The sequence below is a fragment of the Cricetulus griseus genome, chromosome 2 (genome assembly GCF_003668045.3).
Source record: "Cricetulus griseus strain 17A/GY chromosome 2, alternate assembly CriGri-PICRH-1.0, whole genome shotgun sequence".
Classification (NCBI taxonomy): domain Eukaryota; kingdom Metazoa; phylum Chordata; class Mammalia; order Rodentia; family Cricetidae; genus Cricetulus; species Cricetulus griseus.
The window spans coordinates 37,833,730-37,843,289 of NC_048595.1; the positions used below are offsets into that span (position 1 = coordinate 37,833,730).

The 9,560-nt window shown below is 37.7% G+C and overlaps 1 pseudogene; it reads right to left on the reverse strand.

Annotated features, from left to right (window-relative positions):
• Positions 1–4,917: 4,917 nt before the first annotated feature.
• LOC113832981 lies at positions 4,918–9,478 on the reverse strand (annotated as a pseudogene).
• Positions 9,479–9,560: the final 82 nt, after the last annotated feature.

A 9,560-nucleotide genomic window follows, 5' to 3' on the forward strand; every position in this document is an offset into this window, starting at 1 on the left:
GTGCGTGCGGTGCGGCGTGTGTGTGTGTGTGTGTGTGTGTGTGTGTGTGTGTTGTGTGTGTGTGTGTGTGTTTGTGTGTGTGTGTGTGTGTTTGTGTGTGTGTGTGTTGTGTGTGTGTTTGTGTGTGTGTGTGTGTGTGTGTGTGTGTGTGTGTGTGTGTGTGTGTGTGGTGTGTGTGTGTGTGTGTGTGTGTGTGTGTGTGTGTGTGTGTGATGTGTGTGTGTGTGTGTGTGTGTGTGTGTGTGTGTGTGTGTGTGTGTGTGTGTGTGTGTGTGTGTGTGTGTGTCTTTGTTCAGAAGCCAACTTAGGTATCTCCTGCAATTACCTCCCACTTCCCTTTGGGAGCAGGATTTCTCACTGCACCTGAATTCACTGACTTGGCTAGCCTGGCTGGCCAATCAGCCTCTAACATCCTATCTTCACTCCCACCCCTGACACTGGGATTACAGATTTATGTCTCCACACCCTATCTTTCATTTGCATTCTGGGGATAAGCACAGCCTGCTCTGTTGTGGAGCCTCCTTTAATACTTTATTCCAGCCCACATATGACTGTTAACATTTTTTCTCATTTTTGTTTGTGATAGATTTCTCCTTCTCACATGATTTTATCAGATGTAAGAACATCCACAGGGCTTTCCTCATAAGAAAAAAAAATCCCTTACTTTCCAGAATCCAATTCATTGTTTTTCTGTGTCTTTAGTCCTTTCATGGATATTGTAGTCTGTGATCCTCTGGTTTACCACATTCTCACTTTTAGTATGGGAGCAACTGTCTCTCAGAAGTTGAACTTTGAAACAATTTCCAAACATGCATCATTGCTTCAAGTACTGATGCAAAACTGACTCATCTCAGAGAATAAGACATAATTTATTCTGCAGCCAAATATGAGTGACTGGGTCCTAGGAATACAAATTTAGGTGAAACTGCTGGAACAGTTTCATGAAGTAACAGGACAAAGAAAATCATAAATCAAGGACTTTTAAAAATAAGTTCGTTAGTGGGAACATCAGATAAGTGGATTACAAGCGAAGTGAGGAAACTTCTATAGATTTCAGATGCTACCTGAAGAAATTCGTAGCCTTTCAGTTGGTTGGTGGGAGCTGGGGGTCTGTTTACATATTCTTAAGTTTGTATTTTATTTCATTTTCTCTCTTTGTGGGTATATGCAGGCGAATATAGGTGCCTGCAGGAGTGAAACTGGAATTGCAGATGGTTGTGAGATGCCTGATGTGGGTGCTGGGAATTGAACTTGGGTTCTTTGCAAGAAGAGTATGTGCTCTTAGCCACTGAACCATCTTTCTAATCTCATTGTCAACACATTGTTAAAAAAGGATTTTACTGATAGACACAAGGATGTTAAGCCATACACAGTCTGGACAAGAAATGCCTATTTGATGGCTAAAGGAAGCTCAAGATAGTTGGTTCTGGACCTGCAACATTTCAGCTCTCCATAATCACAGAAAATTTGAGCCATCACCTTGTAGATGTTTAACAAGGTCAGTATTTTTTTCCCCTGGGAATTTCAATTCACATAAAAACAGTATGAAAAGTCCAATCTATTCAGAGAATCCATTCCAGTCTTACTATTTGTTCATGCAATGCCCTTTATAGTGAAATAAATCCATCAAGGATTATGCAAGTCACCTGTTATGTAGATCCTTCAAGTCTTCTTAAACCAGGGAAAGTTTCTCAATCCTTTCTTGAAGATTATATTATAGAATATCTATATGTTTGGGTTTGTATGATATTTTGTTGAGTAGATGACCAATAATTATTTTAGCCTGGGCCTAAAATATGATTATCCCATGTTCTTATCTACCTATACTACTGTTGGTTAGAAATGTTTGGTTGCTTGATTAAAATGGTGCCTACCATATTTCGCCATTACAAAGTTACCTTCCCCTGGCTTTTATTTGTAACTATTTTGGGGGCACTCCATTGTTATTACATAAAAATCTCATTTCACTTTTTAGTTTTATCTACTAGTTTTTTGTGTCTATGTTTCTTGCTAAATTAATTATTAGCATAATAGGGGCAAATGGAGATTTCTAATATTACAGAACAACAATTTAAGAATATTTGTTAAATATGTCAGGGATGATTTTACTCAGAACCCTTGGGACCCTCATGATAAAAAAGACAACCAATCCAATGGGCTTTGATGGAGATGACTACATCACGAACAAGTAGGAGCTTATAGCCAAGGACAGATTGATGTAGGTGGATGGAGAAGTTCCAAGCATGAACAGGCATGAGGAGAATTCTGACTGAACTGTACTAACAAGATTGATTCTTGCTATTAGATATCATAGAGGATTGCAGAAGAGGGACCAGCGCAGACATTAGGCACTCAAGAGGGGAATTCCTGCTAGACCAGCTTGGAAGATTTCTTTTTTTTTAAACTTTTACAGGAAAGTGCACAGATGGTTGTAGGAAGCTTAGAAACCTGAGTGGATTTTTGTTAAGTGGATGGTCCTGCTCACTAATTTCGATATTCTATTCGAAATACTTTTTCCTTTTTCACATTTATTTTTTCTTTGATTACTTAAAATCTCTTTGTTCATATCAATTTGAACTCATGACTTTTATTTAACAGATATTATCTATTGTTAGGACATTTATTTCAAAGCTCAAATTGTTCCCCAATTTAGCAAGAGTTTACCCCAAATTCCATGTCTTCTTCTTATGCTCATTTCAGGGTCAATATTTTCTTTTCATACTCTGGCCTGGCATTAGTTGTCCAAAGACCTGTAGGCCATTGAGTGCAATAGTATTTAGCATCTGCCAGGTGCTAAATGCCTTTAGTAATGCTGAAATGTGATGCTCCTAGGCTCTCTTACAAGATAAACCTATCTATCTATCTATCTATCTATCTATCTATCTATCTATCTATCTATCTATCTATCTATCTATGTATCTATTAATTCCATATATACTTATACATAATGAAATCAATGACTTCATATAAATTCCTTTCATTTTAATTAAAAAACACAGAACTTATCTTTCTTTTGCATTTGCAGCTTCTTTCTCAAATTATGGAGACTGACTCTTCTTATTCCTCCAAATACTTATTTAGTCCTTATATATGTAATAAAAATTTTGATATCCAAGCCATTTATTGTCATGTCCTCCAAACACCAGATTACCAAGTGATTTTCTGTTGTTTACCATTCTTATTGGCTCCATCATCCTTGTTAAGTGCATGTTACTGAAACATTGTTGCCTTTCTGAATTGCTCTTTTGTTCTCTACTACTAAACACTCCTCATCCAATTGTACTGAATCATAACCATTAGAAATATTTGAAATGCAAATCATGACAACTCTGAGATACCATCTTATACCTGCCAGAATGGCTAAAATAAAAATCACTAATGAAAGCTTATGCTAGAGAGGACGTGGAGAAAGTGGAACACTCCATTGCTGGTGGGAATGCAAACTTGTACAGCTGCTTTGGAAATCAGTATGGCAGTTTCTTGGAAAACTAGGAATCAATCTACCTGCAGACCCAGTGATACCACTCTTGGGCATATACCCAAAGGATGCATACTTATACCACAAAGGCATTTGTTCAACTATGCTCATAGCAGCATTATTTGTAATAGCCAGAACATGGAAGCAACCTAGATGCCCCTCAACCAAAGAATGAATAAAGAAAATGTGGTACATTTACACAATGGAGTACTACTCTGTGTCAAAAAAAATGACACAGGTAAATGTATGGAACTAGAAGAAACAATACTGGGTGAGGTAACCCAGACACAGAAAGACGAACATAGTATGTACTCACTCATAAGTGGATATTAGAAATAAAGTAAAGGATAACAGTCTACAGTCTACAACCCCAGAGAAACCAGGAAACCAGGAAACCAGGAGGATCTTAGAGAGACATACACGGACCCCCTCCCCCCAAAGAAGGGGAAACAGACAAGATATCCTCAGTAAATTTGGAGCATGGGGAGAGGGATGAGAGTGGTTTGGGAGTGGGGAGTGGAGAAGGGGATGCGGGGAGAACATTTAGGGATCAGGAAGTTGGAATTGGGGAAAGGACAGAGATACCTTGATCGAGGGAGCCATTGTGGGGTTAATGAGAAACCTGGTGTTAGTATTCAGGCATCTGTACTGACCTGTCAGGGTTCTGACAGGATACACCCTCAGCATATATGAGTCACCCAATTCAGTTTAGAGCTTAATATCCTCACACTCCCCTGCTCTCATCTTCCCTCTGTGTGTGCATGTGAGATTAGTTCTGTGATTTGGTTCATGCTTCTGACTTAAAATATAAAGTCAGATGAACAAATGTCAGTCACTTTAAACTTGATCATTCTCCCACACCTTTCTTTTGCACAAATTCAATATTTATCCTACCTTTCTGTTATATTTCTGGATCCTTCACCAATGTTCCATGAAGAGAAAAACAAAAAGCAAAACAAATGAAAAACTGAAATCAGAATCACTAAATTGTGCCAAGGAGGGAAACAAAATCTAGACCCATAATATAAGGAAATATATAAAATATAAAAAAGAAACTGAAGATTCCTAGAAGAGGCTCTTAAATCAGCAAATATGCTCCTGCATGGTATAGAGCAACAAGAGATCTTTGTAATGCTAGGGTAACAGAAGTATCCATTGTGTTTGTAATGGTAACTCTAATCAGCTGCTACAGAGTGAGCCAGGATCACATTTGTGTTCCTGGATTCTGGAGATGATGTATACTGTAATTCTTTGATTGGGATAGTGGACACTCTAGAAAAAATGAGCACAGAAGTACAAGACAAAGGTGAATGAAACTTCTCTTATATCTTAGCAACATTTACATAAAATCAAGATTCAGTGTAGTCACTCTGCTTTGATGAGGTTTGCTTCAACTATCTATCTCAGTTGCTTGTGAGAATACTCTCCAGTGAGAATACTTAGAAGGTGTCTTCTTTAATAGCAAACCTATTTGTAGTGCTGGAGCTGCTCTTCATAGTGTCTACTTGTGACTGATATCCAACCACTGTCTTTGGAGCAAGACCTAACCTTTCCTTTTTTGCCTTTTCTATGGGTGGGACTGATTCTGTTTTCACACTCAGGACTCCATACTGCTATGTTATTATGGTTAATGCTGACATTAACAAGAGCTCCACACACATTATCACTATAGCCATCAGAAGATTCTCCAATGAGGCACAGCAAAGTCTAGCCAAAGTTGATCAAGCTCACTTCATCTCCTAACTTCTCACATAGGTTCTATATTACCCTGAAAAAGTGATTAGTCATAGTCAGGCATTTAGTTACTAGATACCAGATAAGGTTGTATAGAGTCCCAAAATCTTCCACAGTATCAAACCTAGAGATCAGTTGATGGTTTGCTTGCTGAGTTTTGCTTTTGATAATTTTTAATTTATTTAAATATTTAATATGGTGTTCTGGGTTAGCAACATTCTGTATTTTCCTCTTCAGTAGGTGGGAAATTAGAGACAGGTTGGTTTTTGGTTCCACAGTTATCTTTGAGCAATCTTTCCCCCTTTCTCTTTGTTTCAATTCTTTTTATTTTTATCTTTATATCATTTCTAGATATGCTCAAAACCCCCAAATCTCCTATCTTGAAACCATTTTGAACTTTTTTTCAGATGAGATCACGCTCATTCAGTGTGGTATGACCATAGACTATATTGAACTTTTTCTAGTTTATAACTTAAAGATATTAAAATGCAAAATTCCTGACATATACGTATATGATATATATACTATATATATGTATGTGTTTAAAAGCATTCTGAATTATTTATACAAGTTTTCAAGTGTTACTTAATTCAAGTGAAGCTTCATTATAGGCTAGAAGCGAATATGTGACATTGCTCCATTATAACTCAATACCTATGCCACAATTTAATGCTTCAACTTAACGGGTTTCAAAGTGATTATTTGGTTGAACTCCACAGCCTCTCTCTAACATACCATCTTTCTTTATGGAAGAATATGCCAAAATTTCATTTGTGTTGCATGTGTCAACATTTACTTCCTTCTCTTTCAAATATTTTTAAGATTAAGCTTCTCCATTGCTCCCAGTTTTCTGACATCATGGAACTGTACAGATGGCTCAGTGGTTCAGAGCACTTGCTGTTCTTGCAGAGAACCAGGGGCAGTTTCCAGCACACATGATGGCTTGTAACTGTCTGTAACTCCAGTCCCAGTGTATCTGTCCTCCTATTCTGGCCTAAAAAGGCACTGTGATGTGGCAAACAGACATGCAGGCAGGCAAAACACTAATAAAATAAAAATAAAGGTTAAAGTATTTTGATAGTATTATGTAGGAATTTTATTGAATATACAATTTAATATGAAGGTAATTTGTATCTGTAAATTGAATTATTAGTATTATACTATCTTTGAATATAATATATTTACTCAGCTATACTGACATAATATATCTTTAAACTGTGAAAAGATTGAATGCATTTCTAATTTTCTTGAAACTGGAAGATTACTATTTTATGCCCATTTGTATTAAGTAGTTTTCTGATTGCCTTCTGTTTACATTATCATATTATTTATATTTATTTAATTTCCTTTTTCTTTTGAGATATTTATCAACTGGTGCCTTTATTTTTTCATGGTGGTAGATAAAATATTTAGTTCTTCAGAATTAGAGAGAAAGATTTTAAAGATTTTTTTCTCACTAAAAGAATGTTTATAAGAAATTTAAGACAAGGTTTTTAAAAAAAACTTTATCAAAATAAGGAAGGTCCCTTAGTTTCCACTTTCAACGAGTCAGAACACAGTCCACAGTATTTCCCTATGTCATATCACTATGACACTTTTGGTAATTTCTTTATCATAGTTGTTTGAAATGACCCAGGTCATATAATAAATAACAACATTGCCTCATGTTTTATTTTCACGGAGAGTTAAGTCAACCTGAAACTCATGCTTACTTGAGCATTATTGGTGGACCCTAGTCATAAGATGAGCTTAAACATACAAGGCTTCAACTTTCTCTTGAAAGGGGATATACAAGTCAGAATGGAGAAATAAGCTGCTGGGTGCAAGTGTTACAGCTCGTGGAGGGAAAGGTATTCTGACTTCTGACTTGTTGGGAAGTCAAGCTATACCTGCAGCTGTGAAGGGAGGTGTAACAATAACTCTTTCCACCAGCTGCCTGGGTTCTGCAGCGGCTTTAGGGCCCCAAATAACACACAGAGCCTTATATTAGTTACAATGCTGCTGGCCAATAACTAGGATTTCTTATTTGCTAGCTCAGTCTTAATTATCAACTACAACTACCAATCTATATATTTTTATAAGGACTTATCTTACCTAGTGCATCCTCTCTTCCTGGGATCACATGGCAACTCCTCTTCACTACATTTCCCAGAATCCTCCTTCTCGCCCAGTCCTGACTATCTTGCTTCCTTATTGGCCAACAATGCTTTATTTATCAACCAATAAGACAAATATATACACAGACGGACCTCCCCCATCAGAGTGGTATCCTGGATACCTACAGCTGTAAGGAGAAAGGTATCCTGACTTGTTGAGAAGTTGGGCTATACCTGACAATGGAGTGTGGTGGGGGATGGTCTCCCCACAAACAATTCTGCTTCTTGCAGAGAGAGGAGGTCACCATTACAGCTGAGCTCTGCTACAACCCCATAAGGGAGCCCAAGATGTTTTTGTTTTTGTTTTTTTTTTGTTTGTTTTTTTTTGCTTCATTCTGCTAAAGAGGAAACCCCTGCAGAAATGTAGCAATCTTCTCCATTTCTGGTGAAAAGTTGCTACTTTTTCTGCTCAGCTTCCCTAAGGGAATAATATCTCAGCAAAAATTCTGCTTCATGCCAGTGAAAGAGGATCTTCACCCAAAACTCTTTTTTCTAGTTTTTTATTTTTTATATATTTGAATTACAAACAAGATTGAATTACATGACGATCCCAGTTCCCTTCTCCCTCCCTTCCTCCTCTACCACCCCCCCAACTAAAATCCTACCTATCATATGTCCTTTCTTCTAATCTACACCTGACTCAAAATTTCTGCTTCCTCATGACCTCTGCAAACTTCCTTTTCTCCCCTTCTCACTCTCCTAGCTTCCAACCCCCTCTTCCCATGTTCTCAATTTGCTCAGGGCATGGTGACCCTTTCCCCTTCTCCAGGGGACAAAGTTTGTCTCTTTTAGGGTCTTCCTTGTTTGCTAGTTTCTCTGGCAGTGTGGATTGTAGGATGTTAATCCCTTACTATATGTTTAAAATCCACATATGAGTGAGTACATATCATGTTTGTCTTTTTTTGTGATTGGGTTACCTCGCTCAGAATGGTTTCTTCGAGTTCCATAAGAAATAGATTTATTTGGGAAGAAGTAGTCTAGGAGAGTGGCTACCTCTACCAGGGTGGAGAAAGACAGTAAACAAGTTAACAGGCAGAAGGGCTTATATAGGGCTTCTTAGGGGCAGAGTTTTTCCAGGGAGAACATATTTTTTGCTCAAGGATTGGTTTATTTTCCTGCTCAGGGATTGGTAGGTTTAGTTGGTAGTGGAGGGGGGCAGAGTTGTCTCTGGTTTCAGGACCAAAGTGTGTTTCTTTCACTGGCCATTTTCAGTCTTTTGGTCTAATTTCAGAGACAGGGTTCACTGGTACTGGCTCCAGGGCCAAAGTGTGTTTCTTTGACTCTGGTTTCAGGGTCAGGGTGTGTTTCTTGGGTTTTGGGTTCAGGGATGAAGTGTTTCTTTTACTGGCTCAGGTTTCAGGGCCACGGTGTGTTTCTTTCACTGGCTCAGGGCTCTAGATTTCATGCTCAGAGAATAGTTGGTTTCCTGCTCAGGGATTGCTTGGTTTCATATACAGTTGGTCAGGTGCAGGTTTGGCTCTGGTTTTAGGGCCAAACTGTATTTCTTTCACTGACCCTTTCTAACCTTTTGGCTTTAGTTTCAGGGCAGGACACATTTCCTTCACTGGCTCTGGATTCAGGGCCAGAGTGGGTTCCTTTTACACTATACTGGATACATCTGTTCCTCAGAGTTCTCACAAAAATCCTACTGATTGTGATACGTCCATAGCACATATCAGTGATTGCTGTAGTAAAAAGGACATAGCTGATTGATGTTCAGATTCCAATGTAGTCATATAATATTCTTTCTACATTGTGTGTATCCTTCATTTATCTGTCCTCTTCTTTCTTTGGTGAAGGATGTGGGAACATTTAAATCATTTTTAAGAGTCCCATCATGGTCATTGCTTATTTGCTTGCCCATATGCTCTGCACAATATGCTACTCTTATTCTTGACTTCAGAGTCTTTCTATCCTGTCAAGACTTTTGTTTTTACTACCCTTTCATTTCTTTGATATTTTTAAGTATTTAAGCAAAGAAATGCACATTGTAGGTCTTTATTGCTTCAGACTGTATTTTCCTATTAACTTTCATTAGTTTAAAATTAGCATAGAGAAACAAATAGAAGTATACTGAGGAGCACAATGGCAAATGCATACCATTAATCATTTTGAGCACCTGGTAATAATGAAAAATGTGATTCTGATAATTATGAAGAATGTAGTTATTTCATTTTGAAGTATAGTTAAAG